The sequence below is a fragment of the Hippoglossus hippoglossus genome, chromosome 11 (assembly GCF_009819705.1).
Source record: "Hippoglossus hippoglossus isolate fHipHip1 chromosome 11, fHipHip1.pri, whole genome shotgun sequence".
In the NCBI taxonomy this organism is placed as follows: Eukaryota; Metazoa; Chordata; class Actinopteri; order Pleuronectiformes; family Pleuronectidae; genus Hippoglossus; species Hippoglossus hippoglossus.
Window position 1 is genome coordinate 5,934,300 of NC_047161.1, and position 25,424 is coordinate 5,959,723.

Genomic DNA, 25,424 nt, shown 5'->3' on the forward strand with positions numbered 1-25,424 from the left:
CGGCGAAGTTTGTATTTCTCCACTTACACATTCAGTCGTCCACAAACTCGCTCAGCCAAACAAGAAAATAAGCAGGCGCACACAGAAACATGACGTCATACGAACAGATGTGTGCAGTGTAGTCACATTTTGTGCAACATAGCATATAGACATAAACACGACCAGCTCCTCCCTGCATAATGACTGTATGGGTGCCGCTTCCCCTTCAGACACATCAATCAACACCATTCCCAGCATCGACCGCTTTGCCACCCCTGGCCTGGCAGGCGACGCCACTGACATCTTAACTGAGTGTTTTTCCATGATGCCACCAGTTCATGCTGTGCTTTTTCCATTTAAGAATGGATGGCGGAGCGTTGTGGTAGTGACACATTTCATATTGCGGCGCGTGGTGGCGAATATTAAAAAGTCGGGGTTAAACTTCTAAGAAAGTAATCAGAAACATAACAAATAAAGCTACTGGGTGATTCCCCTGATGGAGGAATTCAGGAAATACATCACCACGGCAGGCACCAACCACTCTGGGATTTGTCCACACAAAACAAGGGAGCCCCCAGGAAACTGCTGGGGGTTGCATTTAATACGTTTTCTACACCATCTTACACCATCTCCCTCCATCCACATCCAATTCGCCTCCCTTCTGGCAGTGGGTATATAGAAAACTTGCCTCGACCAAAACATGATGAGCCTACAAATCTCCTGCGGCTGACAGAGGGAGATGTCTGGCGTCCCGTGTAGGAGGAGACCAAGATTTGATTACACTCTGTCACAGAGAGCTTGGATGAAAAACACAGACCTCGACCAGAGCCAAAATGGCGTCTGGGCTGAGAGAACAGGCTTCACACTGTGACTTGGAGAGCAATCCAAAGCATCGTAATGGAAAAACCAAGGAGCGTGGGCCTTTCAAAGAGGCCGCAAAGTGACATGAAACCTCATGTTACGTTATATATATCTCTTTTACCTACACTCTGGTGTCTCTGGACTTTTCATACAGGATTTATTTTTACTGATGTCTTTTTATATTGCATATTTAGATACAGCATTGCAGATGTAGGAAGAACCATGAAGTGTATCCTCATAAGTTATTCTGACAACCTTTTCTTGGTTTCTACTCAACAAATAAGAGACAGAGACCATTGAGCAAAAGGAAGAACATGTTTAGTTTTGTATACTTCACTGAATGGGAGTTATTGCCTCGCAAAATAGGTATTAACCTTCCTTATAGCAGAAAATAACCATAGAAGCCTGCAGTATTATGGTCTTGTGTAGTGTTATCCTACATCACAGTATGTGATGGCGGTTGCTTATGGCACAGCAAGGTGCTAATGCCGACAACATTATCTGTCGGCCATCAAAGTCCTGTTGTAGGAAAAAGCTGGATTTGTATTTTTATTCACTTTTTGAAAAGGCTTTAAATCTACATAAATAGATCGGGGTAAATAATTGCCAGAAAAAGCTGCAGAAGAATACACACACTGACCCTTGCACTCATGCACAAACACACACCCACATACACCCACACACCCACACCCACACACACACACACACACACACACACACACACACACACCAGACAGTAAATCATCTCCGCTTTCCACAGTTGGATTGAGTTGGTGGGATTAAAATACATCATTTGGTAATTAAAATAGCAGATGTTTCCACGGTCAGCCTCGCTAGCTGGATTAGCCGAGGCTGCGTCGCGAATCCCAGAAAGTGCAGGACAAGGTCAGCCTGCCAACCTGCCAGGCTATGTGATGCCTCCGTCTGACAGAGGATGATACACACACCGAGCTGTTAGGGTGCGGCAGGCGGGAGGGTTAGCTGGGGAGGGACGGAGGAAGGGAATAAAAGGAGGGATCGAATGAAAGCGTCGCCATCGTAAAGGCTGCATGGAGACGGTGCCCGAAAGTCAGGTGATGAATGGAAAACTGAAAATGATCAAGATGAATGTGAGGAGAGATGGAGGGAGGAAGGGTTCCAGTGTCTAGGAGAAGCGGACGTATATGGAATTTCAGACTGAATAAATAAATAATATAGAAAATCCTGAGTGGGAGGCCAAGGTCAAAATATAGCATCACCGCTGTGGAGGGGTGCAGGTGCAGTGATCCGTCATTAACAGAGTTGTAAGATTGACAAGGTCACTGACAGACAGAGCCTTGACATGATAATAAAGAGCAGACACAATCTATTGAATGAATGCAACAGGATATAAACAGATTGGAGCAAAGTCCACAACCAATCTAATGATTCTAGAAATCTCTGTCCGTCTGTTTGTGGTTTGAACATCTCGAGAATGCTTCATCTTATCGGCATTGCACTTGACATTTGTACTTTTAAAGACCCAAGGAAGTGCAGAAAGAAAACTGCAACCAGCTTTACCACAGGCCAAGTAAACAGCCCATACCTACACCGATAGGACGGGCACTTCTCTAATATAACGAAATGCAAAGGGTTCTAACATCAAGATGAAATGTTCTTCTATTAAGTGGCACCTCAGGGATTTTGTTCTCATGTTGTGTTGTTACATGTTCCTTGAAAGAATACGGCTCATTTTATCTCTTGAATCTGATCTTTGCTTTACTACAAGATTATTAAATAGTAATGACTTGAATGAGCTGTACTCCATCGCTCCCTTCATTCAGGATTTTTCTGAGGAGTTGAACCTTTGCACAGTGCTCTACAGAGGCCGTTGCAACAAAGGCAGTTAGCAGCGTTTTCGTCAATCAGAGAAAGAATGACTGACACAGAAAGTACACAGAGGAGAAAGAGAAAAGTTGAAGCCACCGGAGCTGTAGCAGTGTGAGATGGCATTGGCCGCGCAGGCCTCATAATTGGCTAGGCATGACGGAAAGTCAAGACCCTGCCAGCTTGACAATGATGAGGTCATGGGATTGCGGAGCCAGTGGGCAGCCAGTTAGTCATGATCTTGGCCCATCCATCAAAGCTGCTCGGAGCATAAATCTCAACTGACAGCCGTCATAGCCTAACCAGTGTAGGGCTGGACAGAACAGTCCAGGCAATAAGGTGTGCAAGGTTTTTTCTGGGTTTAAACCTTCCTGAGCCGCGCGAGAGAAAGACTCTGGCAGGGACTCCAGCGAACGGCAAGCATTAGTGTTCAATTTGTTTGCCGAGAAAAATTACGATAAGATTAAGAGGCTGCAGCTTCTTCTTTTTAAAGCTCTTAACCCATCTGTCTCCTTCTATATCAGTGTCTGTGTCACTGTTATTTTTCTTTTCCTCCCAATCTCCCTCTCTCTCATTGTTTTTCATCCCGGGGACGAGCCTCGTATCGCCCGACTAATGTGGCTGCCCGGTCTTCAGAATCAAGACGGAAACACTCTGAGGCATAATCGCTGCAGAACTGCAAAGTGCGAGGCCCCATGTGAGCGTTCATCAGCTTCTGAGCATTGGAGTGGAGAATGTATCATTTATAGATGGTGCTTAGGAGGCGTTCGACTCTCCCAAGGCCGGTAAAGTCTAAACAAAGAAGATGAAGTGCCGGCGTTCCCAAAGGACGTGTGGCACGGGGGCACTTTTACACACCAGCGTGTCGTCTGTGCCCAAAGTGTTGCCTTAAAAAGGTTGAAGGCTCTATCAGCGCAGAGTGAGCCCGGGGAATTGAACTCTCAACCCCTCTGGTAATTTTGTGAAGTGTGCAGCACAATGACTGTAGCGTGTTGCTGACCAAAAATGTCACCCTGCCCTTTCCTCTTGTCAGAAAGAGCTTGTCAGAGTCCTGGGGGCACTAACTAATTACTGCTTCCTGTGCTGGATAGGAGACGTAAAGGGTGTGTGTGTGTGTGTGTCTCTTTAATATTTTGTGTAAGAGAGAGAGAGAGTGTGTGTGTGTGTGTGTGTGTGTGTGTGTGTGTGTGTGTGTGTGTGTTCATCTCTGCTTCAAAATGACAAAGCGCTGCTGCTGTAAGGTCGGGCTCAGCTTGTGTATCCGCTCCTTAGTGAGATGACAAGCAGATGTGCGACAAACAAGTCGAGCAACAAACCCTCACTGGTGATGACAGGTAGAGAAAGTCCACGAAAGTGGAAATAAACAAGGTATTACGGAGCTTATTTTTACGCAAAAAGTGAGAGATTGAGACCCACAGCAGCACAAACATAGAAAATTAATTGCCACCCCTGGGCCTAATAAAACCTGGACTTCACTGTTGTGAATGTATATCCTTCATAATTTATAAAATAATTGGAGTAGCAGGAAAATATTTTTTGAGTGGCTGTAGCTTGTGTGGTCGAGTTGGTCAAACCATAACCACAGATGTTGGTGAATCCCTGTTTCCTCTCGTACATGATAATAATAATGAAAGCTCCTGATGACGATAATAACCTGGGCCTCATCACCTGTTTATTCAAAGTGCAGTGAAGTTCGACTCAGGAGTCAGATCCCTAAACTGGAGAATCAGTTGTTGTTGCCGTTGTCGGGAACACACGATGGTCGTGATCATCACTTAGGTTGAGTCCCAGCTGCCGCGGCTGCAGAGCGCCGGTCGGGTGTTGATTCAAAGATTATTATTATTGAACGTATCGCGTTTCTTCGGCCTTTAATGATACACATGCCAAGCGTGAAGCCGATAAGATGACTGGATATCAAGATATGCAACCCACATACAGACAGAGATTCCAGGCATTAGTAGAATGTTAATAACAGTTGTCACGGTTTAATTTCTAAACAACTGGAGTTTTCAGGAGATGGATAATGTCTGAACTAACGTGGGCTCGTATTTCTCCTTCCCCATTTTCAAGGGGAAATAAATATCCAAACACCCCGAGTTAATAATACACAGCTACCACAGGACGCACCTGCTTCAGTATTCATACTGTGCTTCAGACCTCTCTGGCAGAAGTATCGAGTCATCAGCAAGTTATCAGCCTATGTGGACAGAGAGCTTCATTAGCACAAACACTGCATGCCAGCTAACGCGGCATAATTTTACACCCCCGCTCGACCCCTGTGTGTGTGCTCCTGTGTGTGTGTGTGTGTGTGTGTGTGTGTGTGTGTGTGTGTGTGTGAGTGTCATGGTGCATCTGTCAGTGTGTCTCCAAATGTGTGTGTGTGTTGTGAAGTGGATGGATCTAATCTCCCCCTCCTCTGCATACATGTGGGAAAGCGTTTATTTATTGTTTAAGCCTGTAATAAATCTTAATGAATCATAATTCAAGCTGTATTTCACACCAGGTGACAACCTCTCATATGATGGAATTGGGACTTTTAAAGAATTTAATTAAGAATATTATTAAATTATGTCCCAGTATGACATGATAAATAGGCATGAGGCATTCTTCATGCATTAATGATACAGTGACATGTTTGAATAGGCCTCATTTTGTGTTGGTTAAGTGTGTGTATGGCCACTTTGTATGTGTTGGCAGGCCAAGGTGATTTAGAGGTGTGTGTGTGTGTGTGTGTGTGTGTGTGTGTGTGTGTGTGTGTGTGTGTGTGTGTGTGTGTGTGTGTGTGTGTGTGTGTGTGTTACAGGGGAGAGGCATGCTAGTCAGCAGAACAGGGCTGTGGCTCAGTGTTTGTCCCTCCGATGTGTTTAATGGGCCTTCCACACATAGCGCCTCCCTGGTGAGAATGATGCTAATTACTGTACAGCACCTTGCCACACTCTCCTGCTGATCCTCCTCACACACACATGCACACACACACAGGCACCTGTACGCAGATGTGTGCACCTACACACAGTCACACACAAAGTGATGCACAGACACAACAACAAAGCCTGCAAAGATCCACGTGAGTAAGCAGGCAGAATGCAAAAGCATGCAAGCACAAGCAAATAAGCTCCCACTCAACTGGGCATTTACGCATATTCATAAACTGACACACACACACACACACACACACACACACACACACACACACACACACACACACACACACACACACACACACACACACACACACACACACACACACACACACACACACACACACACACACACACACACACACACACGGACACAACACTCAGCACATATCCGCTCTCTCCCCACTCTCCCATTGTGCTCACTTCAGTGTGACCTTCTTTTTTCTTCCCGTCTTCACAAACATAACCTCCACTTCTTCCTTAATTCCCCTTTGTTCTTCACCAACACATATTTGCCCATTTTCCCCCCGACATTCAAACTCCTACTTCTTTCCCACTGTTGCAGTCGAGCTAACTCTGTGACCCAGCACGTAAACATCACCTCATCGCCCCGACCCCTGACATGGTTTCTAGGATTATCCGAGATCACGGGTCACACCCGCGTATTGATCTGCAGGAAGCGGATCAACATCTTCAGTCGTGTTAGCTCGGCTTCTCCACAACGACTTGGCCTTGAAGTTGAACCAAGCAACCGCTAAAAGCTTCTTATTCAAATGGATGCAGTGAGGCAGACTAGGCAGGCTTGTGTGCACACATGTGTGTAAGTGAGTGTGTGTCTGAGTGTGTGTGTGTGTGTGAGTGTGTTTCTGTCTGAAGCTACCTTTGGGAACAAATTTCAGACTACAATTAGAGACGGCTTGTGCAACAGAGGAAAAAGCTTGCTCCTTATTTTGCAAAAAGCCGATTTTTTGGGTCAGTGGTTAAGGCTACATCCACACCACTACGTTTTAGTTGAGATTAAAATGCATCGCTGCCGTCCACACTATTGCTTGTCCTGTTTTAGTTGGAAAATCTGGGGTTGTGTTGTGGTATGGACGGGCAGAATCGCAGACATTTGGAAACGATGACACAGATCGCCCACATTTGCTCCCAGATTGGTTCATATGAGTCACGCCATGACTACCAGTGCATGAAAAGTACGGGATTATTACGGTGACAAAGGTTATTTTAGTTTTAAATGAGAACACATTAGTGTGGATGCAGCCTAAGGTCAGGGTTAGGCAAGTCTATGTAATGTCTCCAAAAGTAACAACATGTGTGTGTGTATGTGTGTATACGCCCATCTGAGCGTTTAAAGGTGTGTGGGTCCGAGACAGAGAACTACACACAGGCACACACACACACTAATATGATGCAGAAAGCAGCACAGGCCTTTAAGAGAGGGTATGGGTGAGTGTGTGCCGTGCTCGACTGCAATCAATTACAAAGCGTTGGGGCTGCATGTTCTAATCAGAGGCATAAATGTCAGCTCCTTTCCCCTGCACACGCCTCCATTTGCATCCATTACTGAAGAGGGGGAGAAGGAAGGAGAGCGAGAGAGAGAGAGAGAGAGAGAGAGAGAGAGAGAGAGAGAGAGAGAGAGAGAGAGAGAGAGAGAGAGAGATAGGCTGCCTTGTGTTTCATGCTGAGGAGGTGGCAGAAGAAAGGGTGGTGAAAAATGAGATATCAGTAATAACCTGTCTACCAGGTAAGCTTGAGGTAAAATATATGGCCAGAAGTATGTGGACATCTGCCTTTGGACATTCATGCCCTTGCATGTGCAAAGTTCTTGGACACTATGACTATGGGTGAGGTGTAGTGGTTCAACTGTGGACAACAGGGAAACAGATGAGGGGAAGAATGGTTGGAAAAGAATATGCAACAAAAATAAAGAATAAAATAAGGTGGGTAAGGCCTGAGGGCAGAGGTTTATTACAGTGGCCTCCCTTCTTTCCAGAGAGGAATGGAGTACCCAGCACAAAACCCAGACTGACAGATGATGGTGCTGCAGCTGGTATCACAATTAGACCCTTATGTATTAAACATACCTTTTTTTTAGAGAGCAAAGAAAAGAGGGGAGAGGAGGACGAGAGGGGAAAAGGGAGAAAAGAGGTGAATGGTAGCCAGCGGAGCATCTGAATCACATCTCGTCTTCCTCCCTTCCTTCCTCTCTCTCCCTCCTCCCCTGCCTCGCTAAACAGCCAAACAGGGCGAGCTAAACCCCCCCCCCCCCCGCTGCTGTACAGCGTCCCGAAAGGTAGCGAAATGATTAAAAGTCTGACAGCGGACACTTGTATACAGCCACACAGCCTGTAAACAGCCAGCACTCCCCTGTGCCGCATGGCTTCTGCACCGGCCACCTCGCTTCCTGTCTCCTCCCGGGCTCTCCGGGATCACGTGACTCGAGCGGTGCAGCGCCTCTCCATCCTTTTGAAGACTAATCGACCCTTCGCTCGCACCTAATTGATGTTGCATCTGTGAGCAACCGGCTCTGGGATTATTCAGTCAAATATGTTTAACTGGTTCCCAGGCAATAGGCCAGAAAAGCATTTTCACTATCATATATTACAAATAAGTAGCTGCTGATATGTATATGCACTGAACTCCGCTGTATGTAACACACACATTGTGCTGCCTTAGAATAGCTATTGTAAATTGTTAGAAATTAAGAGCGGGTTATTTGGCACCTGCAGTTCCCACAAGTGCCATCAAACATGTCTGCTGTAAAATTAATTAAGACGCGATTAACTAAATCTAAAAATAAACATGCGATTAGAATGTAAAAAAAGACGGAATCGTTCAAACGACACATAGATTTATATATTCAAGGAAAAATCTCTGCCGCTATTAGCTCCTTTTTGATTGACACCCTAATTCGCGCGCGCTGCCTTGTTTTCAGGACGCTTGATGGAAGAGCCATATGTTTCATGAGATGAGGTTATTCATAGGTTGTTGTGTTAACCAGGAACACTGCCGAACCTGTCACTTCCCCTTGAGCTGACAGGCTTTATTAGAGGAGGGGAGGACGCTGCTGTTTATTCGTCCTCGGTCGACGGCACGCCGCGTGTGTCAAACCACATCCGCCGCGCATAGGCTCGCTGCACTTGTTCTACTCGCGCCGTATTGGTACTATGGCTTTAGTGAATCAGTTGTGATGGAATAAGGTTTGTTGTTGAGAATAATTGTGTGTGTGTGTGTTTGTGTGTGTGTGGGAGAAGAGGGATCCATGCCACGATATTGAGAAAAGGCAGATTGCCAGCACTCTAAAAAAAGGGTGATTGCTCATTTATGGTTTCTTGCTGTGGTATCACAACAATAAGCCTTTTTCACGGACGTCTGACTGTCACCCACAAATAAGCATATGGCTGAAACAAGACAGATTTCCAGCACTCCCAGAGCACGGTCACACACAGACGCACCCAGAGACAGACACACTTCAAAACCTCACTCGGTTTGGCTGTTGTTTTTGTCAGTTTACGACCTAAACCCCCCCATTGTTGAATTAACTGCGGACAGAGGGGTGGGTGGCTGCAGCCACAGTGCCAGGGCCGAGCTGGCCCAGAAAGAAGCCACAACACAAACTAACTCTTGGCAGGGGATGGAAAGGCAGTATTTTTCCAAAAACTGATTACCTTCCCTCTCCCCCCCTCTCCCCCCCACTCTCACTTTCTCTCCGTCTCTGAGACAAGCTGTTCCCTTGGCAGCTGTTTCGACAATGCAGATCCCCGAGCGCAGGGGGTGGTTGGAGTGTATATGGGGTTTTTCTGCGTCTTTGCATTGGGGGGGGGGAGGAGGGTGAGGGTGGTGGCAAGGATGTAGGGGGGTGGTCACTAATTCTGGAACCCTCCAAATGCAAATCAGCACAGGAACATGCCAAGCGTTTCCTCTTGGAGGTCCCCGTGGACCCTGGAACCGAGCATGATTAGCACTCGACAGCGTCAGATCCCGGAAACCCCGGGCTTTTCTGAGGGGCCTGGCCTTTTGTTGGAGGCCCTTCCGTCCAACGGCTGGCCCCAACCGTCATGTTTTTCCAGGTGTGAGCTCTCTGGCGAGTTGCTTTCATCCACCAGTTACACACATGATCCGTTTGCTCTCAGATGTCACAGCAACGCTTTGTCGGAAAACCATCCGGACCCTTCTGCTCCGTCCAGGTGCAGATGTGGCACTGAATGAATGTGCAGTCTGACTGTATTCACAACATGTGTGTTGGAAAAAAAAAAACAATATGAGAGGAAAAATAACAACAGGGCTTTAACTAGGCTATCCTGGCAGGACTCATTAGAGGATAGATGATATTTCTCGAGCTAAAACATGACTCAAACGTGGCCAGGGAGCCCATGGGCAGGAAACAAACACATCATGATCCTCCTCTGTAATTGGGCAAATGAGAGATGCTGCCATTGGTCGATGGCACTGAAGCAGATGGCGACGGAGAGGGGATGTAAACCTCCCACTACCCAAAGGTAAAGAGGCAGGCGTCATTTCAACAAGCCCTTTAGGTTGTATAGACACACACACACACATACACACACACACACACACAGCAAAAGTGAATCACTCTTGTCTCCCATCAAAGCACCTTTCCCTCCAAGACCTCCCACTGAGTGTGCTCGCTAAGAGCCCTCTTTTGAGCCCCTAATGCACGGGCAATCAGATTAGGGCCGTCGATGTAAGCCTTGAATTACTCACGTTATGACTTGATTGCCCAATAATTTGATTGGAGTCACATCTCTACTTCCCCTGGTTCTTCAGATCCCATCTTCCCTGTCCTTCCTTTCTCTCCCCTTTCCCTCTTCCTCTCCTCCTTCGTCTCCCTCTCTCCCTCTCTCCCTCTCGCTCGAGGCAACAACAAGTCTGGCTGTCAGCTTCTGAGGCGGAGGGTGTGACCGTTTCCATGGGGATGACAAAACTGACTTATCGAGGGAAAAGAAGTCATCCCACTCTAAGTCAGATGCAACCTTTTAAACCGTGAAACAGATGCAGCTAATTCTCTTGTGACAGCATGACACTGGATAATGTTTGTGTTAATGTCACTCACTGTGAATATTAAATATCTGCTTTAAAATTCATATAAAACTAGTGGAACAAAACAAGACAGATATCGATGGATGAGCCAAATAAGGCTAGTGAGTATTGTCAGAATTATAAATACAATAAAAAGTCCACAGGAGAAATTAATATTCGAAAATAATCTGAATTAAATACAGATTAAAGATAAAAGGGAGAGACACAAGACAACTTTCAGCTCAATGATTATATGTGTGACTGTGTAGTATATAGTAAAACCACCCAGGGACTACAGATGTTAACACATCAGCATTTCCCTTAGGATGGCGTTGTAGCAGTAGTGGTGAAGTACATACAGTGTATTTGTGCACAGTAATCAATATAGGAAATGTAGATACACACACACAGTATGAGATGTCTCAAGAAATCGGGCAGTACACTTTTATTCAACGTATTCAAAGCAATGATTGTATTTAAAGATGACAGAACGCATGAGGGATCTTTTTTCCTGAATCCGTGATCATGATTTTTTTACTTCATTGTAATAAGTACTACAGCATTAGTTTCTCAAGACTTGTTAATCTCCTCCACTCTCTGCGGCGGCAGGCGTAGCAGTGTGATGCGGCTCTCACAGAGGAAACACTGCACATAATTTACATGTTAATTCAGTGTTCACAGTCGTACTGACCTGTGAATTCATGCAATAAGCAACAGTGGGTGGTATATAAATAGAGCCAGTGGTGTCGACACATGTAGAAATCAGGTTCACCCATTCGCCCGTACGGTTACTGGATGAGCCAGAAATAATGAAAATGTGCTGTACTCGGTTGAAAATGAAGCAAAACGCATAATCGGGGGTTGGGAAAGAGATCAAGAGAGAAAACAAGAGGGAAAATATCCAACATGGGGCAGTAATACCAGAATATTAGGGCTGTGTGATATGATCTCTTGTCCCAAAAGAGGTCATTTCATAACCAGACAATGCAGATTGTAATGTTTATCGTTGCTTGTTACGTGTCTCTTTTTTCTCGGCCGTGGAAACTGGGGCCTTGTCTTTGCAGATGTAAGTTACAACAGCAGCGGTTACCTCCTTCCGACTGGAGGAGTCTTTTCCATATGGCGAGCCGCGGGCAAGTGCCTCTCTGAGTTTGTGGTTTTTGTTTTGATCACTCGGCTGTACTTCCGTGGCTCTCGTCCATCGACCCGCTCTGAGCTGCTTGACATGACTTTTGCATGCGTGTTAAAAGAGGTTAGTTTTCTGTCGGGCTTTTCGGACTCAAACCGAGAGGAAGCCAGAGACGTTTTCCTGTTTTCCTGTTTCGATTGTTTGTGTTGCCTTTATGCAAAATTCCCTTCATACATCCGTGTCATGTAGAGAAGCCTCATTCAAATGATGGAAAATATATATATATATATTTACCAAGTGTGGCACAGCTAAATAAATGATGAAACCATGGACTTGTCTACAAAGTTATAAATAAATCTTTTCTAAAATCCAATCACCTATTATTCAACAAACAAACTGAATGGTAAAAAAAAATCCTTCAAAAAGAGTACTGTGATTTACATTGTACCAAAAATATTACATACAAATGTTCATGTTCTCTTGTAAAAAGTATTTGCAAAATGTTCTTGTTCTATGAAAAACTAAAACTCTACTTCCTCTTTAGTTTGGTTCCTCTTGGTTCAAATCCAGGTGAGTCAGTCTAGAAAGAGAGTGATGTGCTGTGGTGAACAAAAGCATCACTATGTTTTAACTTAATCTCACAGAGGGACCGCAGAGGGACTGATCATTATTCAAGATGGCAGCGCCTCCCCACCAGCTAGCTTGTCAAGGCCGCCTCTTCCTTTTTCTGACAGTTATGAGGTGCATGTACCCTTTTAATAAACCAATGGTGACTCTGCGCTGTGGTTTCGGCGCCTGCTAGCGCGTGGACCCTAAAACATATGGCATACAAATCTCATGATTTGCTCTCATGAGGACCAGCAGAGAGCCAGGAGGCCAAAGGGTATTCTGTTTAGATATCCGGCGAAGGAACTGTACGAAGCACCGCGGGGAGACGTAAACTTCACTGTCAAAAAGATACTGTACACGAGGAGCAGATGGAAAAAGAAAAGAGGCATTAGCAGATCAACTGATGTGCAAACAGCCTGGAGTGCATATCGAGGGGTGTCTCCAGTCGGATTCCCCCGCATGAAGGCAAGAGAGGTGATTCTGTTTGACTACTAACTTCAAAATGAATCTGCAAAGAGTGTGTACTGCTCTGCAAATTAGCCTGGGAGACATTTTGTATATATGTCACATACCAGGCAGGGAGGAAGACGCGGATGGATGCTCCCTCTACTGAGCGGATGGTTCGATAGCGATCACGTCCCGAGATCCTTCCTCCCTTTTCTATCTTGTCTACCATTCTCAGCTTTAACTTTCCTCGGCTGTCGCGCTCCTCTGGAAGAAGGCAGCCATCTGCTGTGAATCATACCACGCTCTGAAGCTGATTTAACAGCACAGACTTGCAGCCATGTAAACACAGACGTACACAACAGACAAATCACAGTCGCTGGCAAACAAAGACTTCCCCGTGAGTTAAACATGTTTGATGCATTTGAATATGTGCACATCCAGGAGAAAGCTAGAAAACAAACAAGCATTCACGCAAAAAACTAAAAAGGAGAAAATCTAATATTTTGACACAAATGCAAAGCGTTGAAAATCACGTTAATAACCCATGGCAGGGAGGAAAAGTTGAAAGGAGCTGCTTAGAGATCCAGGGAGAATTTGAAGACGCTGTCAGAGAGAGAGGTCGCCACCTTGATGGTGGCACACGATAACACAGGGACAACAGCGCTGAGATAACCCACCAGATAATGCAAAGATAAAACCAGAGATGGCAGAACGATAACCCTCACACGACATAGCTGCAACACAACGATGGAAGGAAGATTGCCAAGATAACGCTCTAAACAATGCCGCGATATCACACGCGAAGCACAACACACCAGCACTCGGGCGCGACATCAAAAACCCAGTAAGTGAAGGAGACAGAATCACGGCGTTTAAGGTTGGAGCGGAGGAAGGAAAAACAGCGAGAGACGTGCGAAAAGACAAATTGAGATAACGGAGAGAGGAAGAGACATCACAACGACTTCAGAACGCGTGCAGACAAAACACTGGCACTGAGCAAAGACAAACAAAAACAGGCGGGGGAAGATTTTTAGTGACTTCAAGATAAGAGTTGATATAAATAAATGTGCAGGAAAAGCAACATTTGCGTGACAGACTCTTTGTAACGGCGACTTTCTCAAATAAACCAACTCGACTATTAAAACAAACAAGCTGCCGCACTGACGACCGTTGTGTCGAAACACACTTGAGGCTGTGAGTGGGTTTAAGGAATGTGCCGATGTTTTGTTTTGGATGTGATACCCTTTGGAGGGCGAGGCAATGATGTGGAATCACCTCCGAGGGGCCGAGGACCCCCATGAGCCACAGATCTACCCGTCTCCTCTTTCTCCCTCTGAACTGCTGACCAACTCTTTAAAAAAAAAACTCTACGGGGGAAATTACCTGCATGCCACCGCTCTCAGAGCTCAACTCTTTCTTCTCTCCGCCGCATCCATTTCCTCCTGTGTGCAAAGCAACAGTCGTCCTGTGGATGGACGTACAGTACGTGTGTGTAGAATGACCTCTGAGTTTAGATAAACTACGCTGACCTTGACTTGTTAGACCTCCAAAGCAAAGCAGAGATCCCGCATGTTACTCAGCAGAGCAACAAAGGTTAGAACCACATTTTCACCAGTGACGACAGAAGGACTGGTTTTGTTTTCACCTTGTGAGTGTGTGTGTGTGTGTGTGTGTGTGTGTGTCGTGGAAAACGTGGCCCTGGACACACCTCCTGTAGCAGGAGCAGCCACAGACGCGGTTTGGAATAGTTATGTTGTCACTGCCAGCTTTAAAACTGTGTATGGTTCAGTCACGAAAATGTACAGGTGTGTAGCTAAGATAAAAAAAGACGAGTTTGAAAATGGGTGTAGTCCAACCATGGGTCCAAACTCCAACAAAACGGTCTTACACGGTCCTTTGCTTTTCCGTAACTACCTCTTCTCAAAAAGTTCCGGCATCGTTGAAAATTCCTTCTCATGTCTATGATCGCCTCACGTAAACTTCTGGCTGCACTGCCCCCCCATGATTTCCAGTGGTACTGCTCCTGGTTTCCTCTGTTTCATCCGTATCCTTAAGCTTTTGGAAGACGTGGACTAATATGGACGAAATGAACGCATATGTTTCCGTATCTAATGTTGAACTACTGACTAATAATTTGCTCATGGGTTGGAACCTCAACATGTTGACAGGTGTCCTGTGGTGTGACCTCATCTTAGGATGGTCTCTGGTTTCCTTTTCATTTCATCTTTGACATACAAAAGATCAGTCTCGAGTGAAAACACACGAAAGACACACATCGCCCCAAAACATCTCACACAATCTAGAGTGTCTGATTCTTTGATGGGAACAGCTTCTGTCTTTTTCCTTCTCTTCCTGTTTTTATCTGTCTCCCCCACAGGCGTGTCCACACACTTGCACACAAAGACTTATGGGAGTAGTGTGATTTAGATAAAAAGGGACCCGCTACTCTGCCTTTCCTCTTCCTCATTAAGCAGAAGGGGGCTGTGTTGGTGTCAGAGGGGCTGGTTCATCAACCCTGAGAAAGACAGAGCCCCGGCCCTGATCTGCCCGGCCCCTGCCCCTGCGCTGCCTGGACTCGCTGCTCCCTCTTCCTGCAGAACTCTCACATATGATTGAAGACACTGGAAATGGAAACAGTCAGCGTAATTTAACATGGGCATGCGTGTAGAATTCGTTAAAGAGGGAGGGAGTTGGTGCGGGAGATATAGTGTGATGAGGAAAGGAAGGGAGGGAGAAAGGAAAAGATAGAGGAGTCACAATAAGGAGGGTTGGAGTTGATGGCGTGAGGACAGCTGGATAAAGAAAAGGGAACAGGTACGTCTCATAGAAGGAGAGAAACTATGAAACTGCAACCAAAATCTAAACAAAAATACAAGGTGTATTTTGTGAAACAGAAGCCGGGCCACATCTGTAAAAACAGTGTGAGAGTTAGCACTGATACAGATTCTATTCCGACTGGCGCAGCACCCACGGTTATTAAATATGATCTATGCCGAGCCACCCGATGGGAATGTGAAGTCACACAGGCGTGCGACTCGATGTAAGCAGTAGCTTAAAGTTGGCGTATGTACTTATGATGCTGCGGAGGGAGGGCGACATTACATTAACCAAATTCAATTTTCTGCTGAATTAAATATGAATGTAAGGTCCTGTGTTATAATATAGTCACTTTGAGTGTGTACAAACATTATTTAAAAAGTGGTGATGAATGGATAGTTTGCTCTTGTAGTTTTCACGATGACAAACAGTCCTGACTCTTGATCTACCAGCACATAATGATGAAATAAGGACAGGATGCGTGTGTGTCAGCTGAAAAACAAAACTGACAATTATTCGTGAAACATGAGGAAGCTTCCGTTCTCATCCCAATGACATCTATAGTATTTTTTCACGTCTGACAAGTGAACAAGTCTGCCATCTTTGTTCACTTTAGTGTTGTCATTGTCGCTCATCTCTGTCCTCGTGGAGGCTTTTCAAAGCTCCATGCACAGAACACACACGTCTCTAAGGGCCTAGATTTAGAGAGGCATCTCTTTTTACTGGTTTTCCTTTGACACTTGTGGATTATAAGAGAGCGGCCACTGTAAAAGAAAAACGACTTTGGGTGTACGACCACAAGGTCACGACCACAGCATCACATCAGCAAAGTGAATACATGAATGAATGGAGGGAAACAAAGGTTCTAGTGTTGATCATAGCTGTGCAGTTGATCATGGAAACCTTTGAATATAGGTCATCTCGCAGGAAGAGGAGTCAGAATAGTGAATAGCGCTGCACACATGCACGTGTATTGCATGTTCTCTGATAATAATCTGATCTTTTTCAATAAGATCTACAGTATATGTTTGTGTAACTATGTGTACCTCTGTAATTCTCTCCAGTTGGTCAGAGAAGCATCAGGTTTGTACATTTGGAAGTATTGAGGTGAATCTATACTACACTCTATATACTTCTGAGGCCACATATAAGCAGCAGAAAGAGACCGACAATCTGACACTGACACTCAAGGCAAAATTACAGTTCTCTAGACTAGAGGGCAGCTTTAAGTATCCTTATATTTCTGACACCTACAATTCCATGAAAGACTAGTGCTCAGTCCCTTTATGTGCATCGGTGTGACACCTTGAATGCAGAGAAGCCCGGTGCGGTTATTGAGCTCAAACATCACACGCACGCGGGGACAACACCGATGGAGGGACAGGTGGAGGGATGGTGGGATGCAGGGAGGACTGGAGGTGGCTGGCATTGAGGAATCTAATCCCAGAGTTAATTGCTATGACTGATGAAGACAAATTGAAATGGGTCAGCTGAATCAGGGGGAGCGGACGGGTGGAAGAAAGGGCTCGTCGTGTACCTGGGTTTGAATCCAGAAGATGGTTAAGATGTAGAAGTGAAATACATGGCCATGTTAAGATGTATAAAATACAGATGCTTGGTTAAGTCAAACTACAGCCTGGCCCTGGCAGCAGGAAATTCACTTGTAAAGAATAAGCCGAGGGTTCTTAGTGATAAGGAGCCGGACCAAGGACTTTTTTGACGTATGTCCGCCCTGTTGTCGTCACCTGCGTCATCTACCTAATCTTAACAATGCTTGGTTTATAGACAAGGATGTGTTTGACGCAGACGTGTTCATTCAGCAGGTAGAAGTCTTTCCGTTTGAATGGAGAAAATGAATGATCCGGTTAATTTCGTTGCTTTCTGGAATCACTACCAGCATCAATAGCTCCAGGCTCAGTACCCAACACTGGTTTGAATGCAGCAAATGAATGTCCTTGTTTTTTCCGCTGAAGACCACTTTTACGTACGTGCAGGACTCAAGTTTGATGTTGGACTTGTAATGTTTCTCCCAGATTGAAAGCAAACAGATGTTATTGCTAACGATATAGCAACAGCAGAAACCTGCCCTCCTCTCCTCCTCCCCCCCCCTTTTTTTTAAACGCTGAAGCTGCACCATTGATTTTCCAATATTCACATCTATTCACAGGTTGTCTTCCCAGGGCCAGCTGAGTAAATGAATGCAAAGCGTTTCACCTGGTTCCTGTGTGTCAGTGTTGAGTGTGGGAGCCTGGTCCTTTGAACGTTGTCTCTGCGGGCCCGCTAATTGAGCCAGATCAATTCGCAGAGACAGCGAGCAGGTTGGCACAGTTGCCACATCAAAGAGATTCTAATAACTGCACACTGTGACCATTACCGAGCCTGGAGGAAAAAAAAAAAAAAGAGAGCCATATTTATGTTTGCTTCAAAGCAAGCATGGCGGCATTGAGAATAACCAGATTGCAGGCCTTCACTATTCTTTTTCAAGCCTACAATTTAGACACAAGGCCGTTTTGGAGCAATTTGTTGAAAGAATAGACGCACACAAAAAAACACAACCACTCCAAATTATGCTTTAATTAGATCTCTTTATCACTGCAGGAGTGGAGACCAATAAAAACACATTGAAAAAGACCCTAATGACAGAATGTAATGGTTAAAAAAGTAATTGCAACATCGTGCAAATGATTCCTCTATATCTGTGCTGAGTTTCCCAGCTGCAGTCGTACACCAGCAGGATTAGTTATGCAGATGCTGCCTATTGCTACGACAGCCTTTCCTCCCTGTCTCTCCATCCTTCTCTCTGTCTCGTTCCCCTCTGTCTGCCTAAGTGATGCTTTTGTAACTTTGGTCATTAGCGCTGGCCTGTCTCCTGCTCTCTCTCTCTCGCCTTCCTGTTCTCTTTCTTCCCGCAATGTCTCTCGCTCTTTGTCTCCCCCCAAGTTGTTTCACCCTCTTCCCAACTTTTCTTTTTGTCTTGCGTCATATCTCTTTCACTCCATCTTCCACTGATTTATGCTCGGTGTCTGTCTCTGTGTCTGTTTCGCACTCACACGCTCACAGCTCGGCACGTCCCCGCGCAGGCTGGGTGAAATAATTTACCGCACGCGGCGCTCCTGCAGATGATTGAAGCGTAATTAGACGGCAGAGACAGTGGAAGCCAACAGAGGTGCTCGGGAGCCAGTGCTCGTCAGATGGTCCGTCTCACTCGCACTGGCTTTGCCCTTCAAAACTATCACTTCTGCGGGGGAGCGGGGAGGGGACGGTGTGCTGGGCAACACTGCAGCTAAATACACTGCAAAAAAGTATTGCATCAGGATTAAACTTTTTTAATGTCAATGCAAAGGTAGTTTTTCACGAAACTTGGTGGAAGGATGCCCTGCGGGTCAGGGCAGAGTTATGCGCTCCACTGAGGGACATCCTAGTTTAAACTGGGACACCCATCTGCCGATTTATTGAAAATAATATCGTAAATAAAACTAGAATGGCACTGAGCAGAGGGCATACATGCCAAGGCCCGACAGTCCCCTGTATTTCAATCAAGCTGCACCACATTTCAATCACTCAAAGACATCATCAAGAAGAAAAAAGAAAATTCCAGGATCTGCCCCCTGATCTGCACCTAAACTCAATGTGGTTGTCAGTCAAGTCATTTCTACGTAATCCTGCTTACTAACAGACAGATAAACCAAGATAACCTCTATTGCAGATGTAATAAGACAATAACTCCACAGGTACAGTGAATGAAAGTGAGGAGGAAAGACACATACAGCTGATGTATTCGTAGGGGAAGCATGATTAGCTTTATGCTCCAGAGAAGCTGAAAGTCACCTTGGTGGAGCTCGGTTGGAGAATATAACAGCTACAGGTGCTAGCTCTACGATAATTCTATACATGACAGCCAGGACGTGAAGTGTACTATATATACCTTGTGCGTAGGTGCTGAGCATCATTCAGTTACTTAAACACTGCATTCAAATATGAAGTACAGGCATAAACGTATGGGAGGAAATGAGCTAGTGAGAATAATCATAACCATGCCCCTGTCGATGGCAGCTACAGGGGAGAAGTGCTGATCGCAACATGTTCTGGCACCGTGTGCCTCCCCGACAATCTCCAGCGGAAAGGCAAAGGGGAAATGGTGCGGTGGCACCCGTCGAACGGAGAGGTGAGCGATGCTGTTGAGTGAGCACCTATATCCCTGAAGTCTGTCCAATTATCCTGCTGTATTCACAACACAATGTTTTCCTCCCCGCAACATTCTCCTCAGATTTAACCTGTGCTTAGGGGAAGGCAGGCTCCGCTGGGCTCGCTGTTGTCAGCACCCAACTGTAACAGCATTGTCAGTCATCCCTTTGATTATTTCCCAGGGGTCACCTCGTGTTGAGCCCGACTGTGGGGTCCGGGGTGTCAACGGAGCCGAGTCGTCCGAGGAGTCACCTTAAAAGGATTATACGAAGACTGCTGACTGACTGTGGACCACCCAGAGGGGATCCGCGCCTTTTCACATGAATATAAATGTGATATTGACAGCAAATCTTCCACAGGAGAGAGAAAGGAAAAGACAGGAGAGACGGAGCAACTCAAAAAGACAAGTGAGAATAAATGAGAGGCACCAAGACTCCGGTTCGTTTCACACCGTTAAACCATCTAAAGCGTCTGCCGGTGACTATTGGTTGATGTGCCGGTGAGAGAGCCGTGTTAAAAACATTTGGGATTCACTTCATGGAGGCACTTTAATGATGCTTTTAGCATAATTTCTCCACTGTAATGTGAAGTGAAGGGCGAGCAGCGCCTTTCTGTCTGCCTGTAGCTTCTGTGAACCTTCAAAAATATCAGAACGAGGGTAGCGATGGAGGGACGCTGCAGCACGGGCTGCGTCCCCACGGGTTAAACCAGGACATCTTCAAAACTCTTCAAAATCAATACGGCCGCTTTACTTGATACTTTAGTGAGTGGTCACAGTTTATGGTATCAGATTTTGAGAGATAAAGAAATAGAAACAGAAAACTTTTACGGATTCACTTCCAGTTTAAACACCTATAGTATTTTTATTGGGATTCAAACTCTGAGTAAACGTTGGTCCTAAATTTGTATATCTTCAAAGCAGAATGTACATTGTCACATTCCATAGGTTGTCAGAGTTGTTTTCCTAATTCCAGGCCGTCCACAGTGGGGAGAGAAAAAGAGGAGATTGTAAAAAAAAAAAAGACAAAAAAAAAAGGGAGGAAGAAAAGGACAGTTTTGTTTTCATCCAAACTGTTATCAGCAGAAGCCGACTGCCGGGAGAATAGGGAGGGATGATTTCCATAAAGACTGGCTGTTGTCTGAAAGCAAGCAGCTGTCAGGCGGAATTACCTCTCCGACATAGACACCACAATCGAGGGCGCCCTTCCCATAATTCAGTCTGATTGGCTCAAGGGGAAAATGGCAGCCCGTGGAGAGTGAGGCGGGCGGCTGGTTGACAGGTTTGCATCTGAGAAACTAGGCGCTGCGTTTACCTGTTATCTTTCTGTCGGCTCAACGCGTCTCTTCTCTCGGTTCAGAAAGCTACCTCAACAAAGTGACACGGGGAATGGAGTCCACGGTTTGAGGAGACAAATACGTGCCGAAAGATTATTTTACACTCACATGCACACGCGCACACACACATACACACAACTATCCATATCCAATGCACAGATGTTCCATTTTCACACTGTACCTGTAGCATTTCTGTGACAGCACCCATGTGCTCATGTTGTTAACTGTATTATTTAAACGTTTTTTATCTTTGAAAATCTTTAAAACTGAATGAAACTCATAATGCAATGAACCAAGTATATGATCCAGTTCCCAGATGTCATGATAAACTGCAATATGCATTTTTAAACCCAGTCATTTGTATTGGATCCCTGATGGAAAAGGGAATAATTTGACATTTTTGGAAAATATGCTTGTTTGATTCTTACCGAGGGTTTGATGAGAAGATCAATACCACGAGTGCAACTGAATGATCAGCTTATTATAACATACAGAATGAAAAGGGAAACAGCCTGACTCTGCTTAAATCTTATTAATAATGTACAGGACCTCTTACAGTTCGTATTTAATGTGTTTTATAGGTTTTATTTCAGTTGTCTTATCCACTGGTTGCTGGGCGAAGCCAACTCCTTCCCCCGTCTTCAGGAAGTCACTGTGCTTTAACTAAACAGCACGTCACATCACAGTTTGTCATTTTTATATTGCTGTCTTTGCAGAGATTAAACAAATCAAGTACAGCATGTTAATTTCGTGGCTTTTATGGATTTAGGAGACATAAACTCTGGAGGGATCCAGACTTGCTCTGCTAACTGTCTTCTGGCTCTGTGTTCATAAACAAAGAAATGAAAACACTAAGAACACCATATTATTACAGGGGTGGGGTCTCTCTGTGCTCACAAATCAGCATCAGATATTTGAGGTATGGATTCCACAAGATCTTGGTCCACGGTAACATGACGGCATCACATCATGTCTGCAGATTTGTCAGCTGCACATTCTCATTCACGTTCAATTGATTTCCGATCTGGTGACCGGGGACGCCACTGAACTCATTTTCATTTTCACGAAAAGCCAGTTTGAGATGAGTTTTAATTTGTGACATCATCACACAGGAAGTAGCTATTGAAGAAGATGGGGAAATTGTGGCCACATGATCGGTAAAAGATAATCAGATACTTTGTGGCTTCCAAACCATGAAGGACACGGGGCCAAGAAAACATTCCTCATATTATTACACCAACAGCAGCAGCAGCCTGGACTGATGTTTAGTTTAGTTTTTGGCTCCAATCTGGGTAAAAACTTTACGGGCTGTTGTGCGTGATAATCCCAGGAGATCAGCAGTTTTTCAGGAATACTCCCATCAGCCACTCTGACTCTACCCATCATGCCACGGTCAAAGTCACTGAGGTCAAATCTCTCCCCCTCACTCGGACGTTTGACGTGAACATTAACAGGAGCTTCGGACCTTAATCCGACTTTATTTATTGCTCTGCTGCCCCATGATTGGCTGATTGGATAATTGCATGAGTAAGGAAGTGCACACGCTGTCCTTAATCAAGTGCACGGTGAGTGTAACAGTCTAAAACTAATACTGTCCAAAATCTAAAGCTATGTTTTCATGTAGGGATCAGCTTTATTATTGGAATAAAAAACTTACTTAAAATGACGAAAATGCTGTAGAGTGCAATGAGCTGTGGTCCACTGTTACATTATGTTACATCAGAAACTAGTTTTTAATCACAAGTTCGAGTCAAATTCTTATATTAAATATTAAACAATATTGTTATACTATTAAAATGTTGTATATAACCATGATACTCAAAGATACACAATGAACACACACACACACAAATACACACACACACACCAACTCTAAGTGCTCTTATCTGTGACTTGTGCAGAGGTGAGTGACAGGAGGGGAGGTGCAGGGGGGAAGTGTCCTTTAGGTGTCTTAATTATGGCTCCTCTCCTCCTTCTCGTTGTCACCATCCCCAGGGGAGGGCAAGACAAAAGGAAGGCAATGTTTCATCTCTGCTGCCTTGGTATTTCAAATTCCAAGGGGAGTAAGAGGAGAGACAGCGGGCTGTTACATCGGAGGGAGAGGAGGAAATCAAGTGACACTTCGCTTCTCCCTGTTTCTCTCTTCTCGCCTCCTCTTGCAGCTGTATTTAAATGTAGGCAACTTAATAAAAGTGCTTTAATGGCGTCAAGGCAGGAAAAAAAGGCAGAAGTTGATTACAGTGAGGGTTTTATTTAATGAGCTCAAAGCCTCTGGCTCTGACTCGCGATCCGTTTATTACTTTGTTGTGAAGCGATATATGTGACAAAATGGAGCCGGGAGAGCGAGAGAACGAGGCTGAAAGCTCTCGTCGTGGAAGTCGTCAGTGGCATTAGCCATCGTCTCCGTGATTTACTCCTTCCTCACAGCTCACCTGGGTTTGTCGTGCGGCGCTGCCGGGGGAACGCCGCTCTGCCACGACTGAGCGAAGGGTGTCAGAGACACCTTGGCAAGGCACAAGGACAGCCCGCTGTTAATTATTGATGGGAATAAATTGCACTCATTGGATGTTTGGCAGGACAACACAGGGTGGATGTGAATACAAATGTGTCTATGAATGTGGGAGTGTTTGTGTGCCGAGAAAAAAAAAAAAAAAAGATGGCAAGCATTAAGCAAAAGAGAAAGAAGAGGAGACGAGGTGAGGAAGAGGAGGAGGAGCCAGTAGAGTGATGGTAGTGATACCTGCTAAAGAGACAACAGAGAGATGCAGAGAGAGTCTATAAAAGCAAACTACTTCTTAATGTCTCTCACAAGTGTGATAAAAGTACAGAGCAGCAGAATGCTGGCCTTTCCATTTGTGTAAACAGTACAAAGGAACATTCAAAAATAAACTATTTTACACAAATGCTAATGGGAAAAAAGGGTTTTGTGAATTTACTCATTTACGCACACACACTGAAAAAGGTCAGCTCCTCTGTTTCGGGACACGGGACGTCTCTCGTGAAAATATTGACGGAGAAAAAGGGAAGCGACGCGAAGTGTGGTCTTAAAGTCGGAAGGCGAGCAGCTCAGCTTATCTGTATTCTGAGAGCCTGCCCTCTTATAAATATTGGAAGGAGGACACCGGTGGGGGAGAGGAAACGGCCAAATGGCGCATTTGAGAAATGGCACACCTGAGCACCGCGCAGAACATCATCTCCTCCTGTCAGATCTCATCCCATTTGATCAAAATAATTGCCACATTCATCGTTATCATCAATTCTGTCATCTTCGCCGGCGCCATGGTCATTCTCCGTCTCATCATGGCTCCTTTGGCTTCAAGGGGGGGGGGGGGGGGCGATTTTAGCATCAGATCAAATGCGGACCATCTCATCTGTGAAAATCACTCATACTGTATCCCCATAGTCATCACCATATTCATCGCTTTAATGCTGCTGACATTTTCTCCACCTATTTAGATATTCTGACACCGGCGGATCTTCTGCAGGTACCAAATAGCCCGGGTGGAGCCGAGTGGGCTCATCGGTCAGAGACGTCCAGAAACCGGACCCTGCTGTGCTTTAGTCTATTCTCTGCACAGTCAGCACAGTGATGAAAAGAGGATGAGGAAGAAGATGATATGATCACAACGTGAGGGTCGACAATATCATTAACGTTATTCTTCTTCTAAATCTGGTAAAACTGACCGACAGCCAAGCATGCAACACTGAACATTCAGTCCTGAGCTTAACATACAATAGAATATATTAAGGTGGAATTGTGAATGAGTGAAAACCCTCCCAGTGTTTTTCTCTCCTCTGAGCCACACCCCTCGGTGCGTATCTACGTCTGTCAACCTGGCTCCATTGTGCAATTCACTGGGGCCCTCTGTGTACGACTGAAGCAGCTCGTCTCATCTGCTTCCACTTTAGCAGCCTAGTCATACAGCAGAACCCAGGACAAGCGGCTGGTCAAACCTCAGTTAAAGCAGGACCGGCTCACACACACACACACACACACACACACACACACACACACACACACACACACACACACACACACACACACACACACACACACACACACACACACTCTTACAAATAGTCAAGCCCACGAAACCACAATGAAATTAGGGACCTGCAAATTTACTTTGTCCCTGTCAGAGAGTGTCAACGAGATAAAACAGACGCTCACGCACCACAGACGCCTCCCAACTTCTCATATGACAACTTACACACACAATTCAAAGTCCACATTCAACAGTCCTCATATTAAAGTT

The 25,424-nt window shown here is 45.3% G+C and overlaps 1 protein-coding gene across 7 annotated transcripts in view; it reads right to left on the reverse strand.

Moving 5' to 3' along the window:
* Positions 1–25,424, reverse strand: part of rbms3 (RNA binding motif, single stranded interacting protein) — a 255,253-nt gene that overhangs the window by 89,003 nt on the left and 140,826 nt on the right. The window lies entirely within an intron of this gene.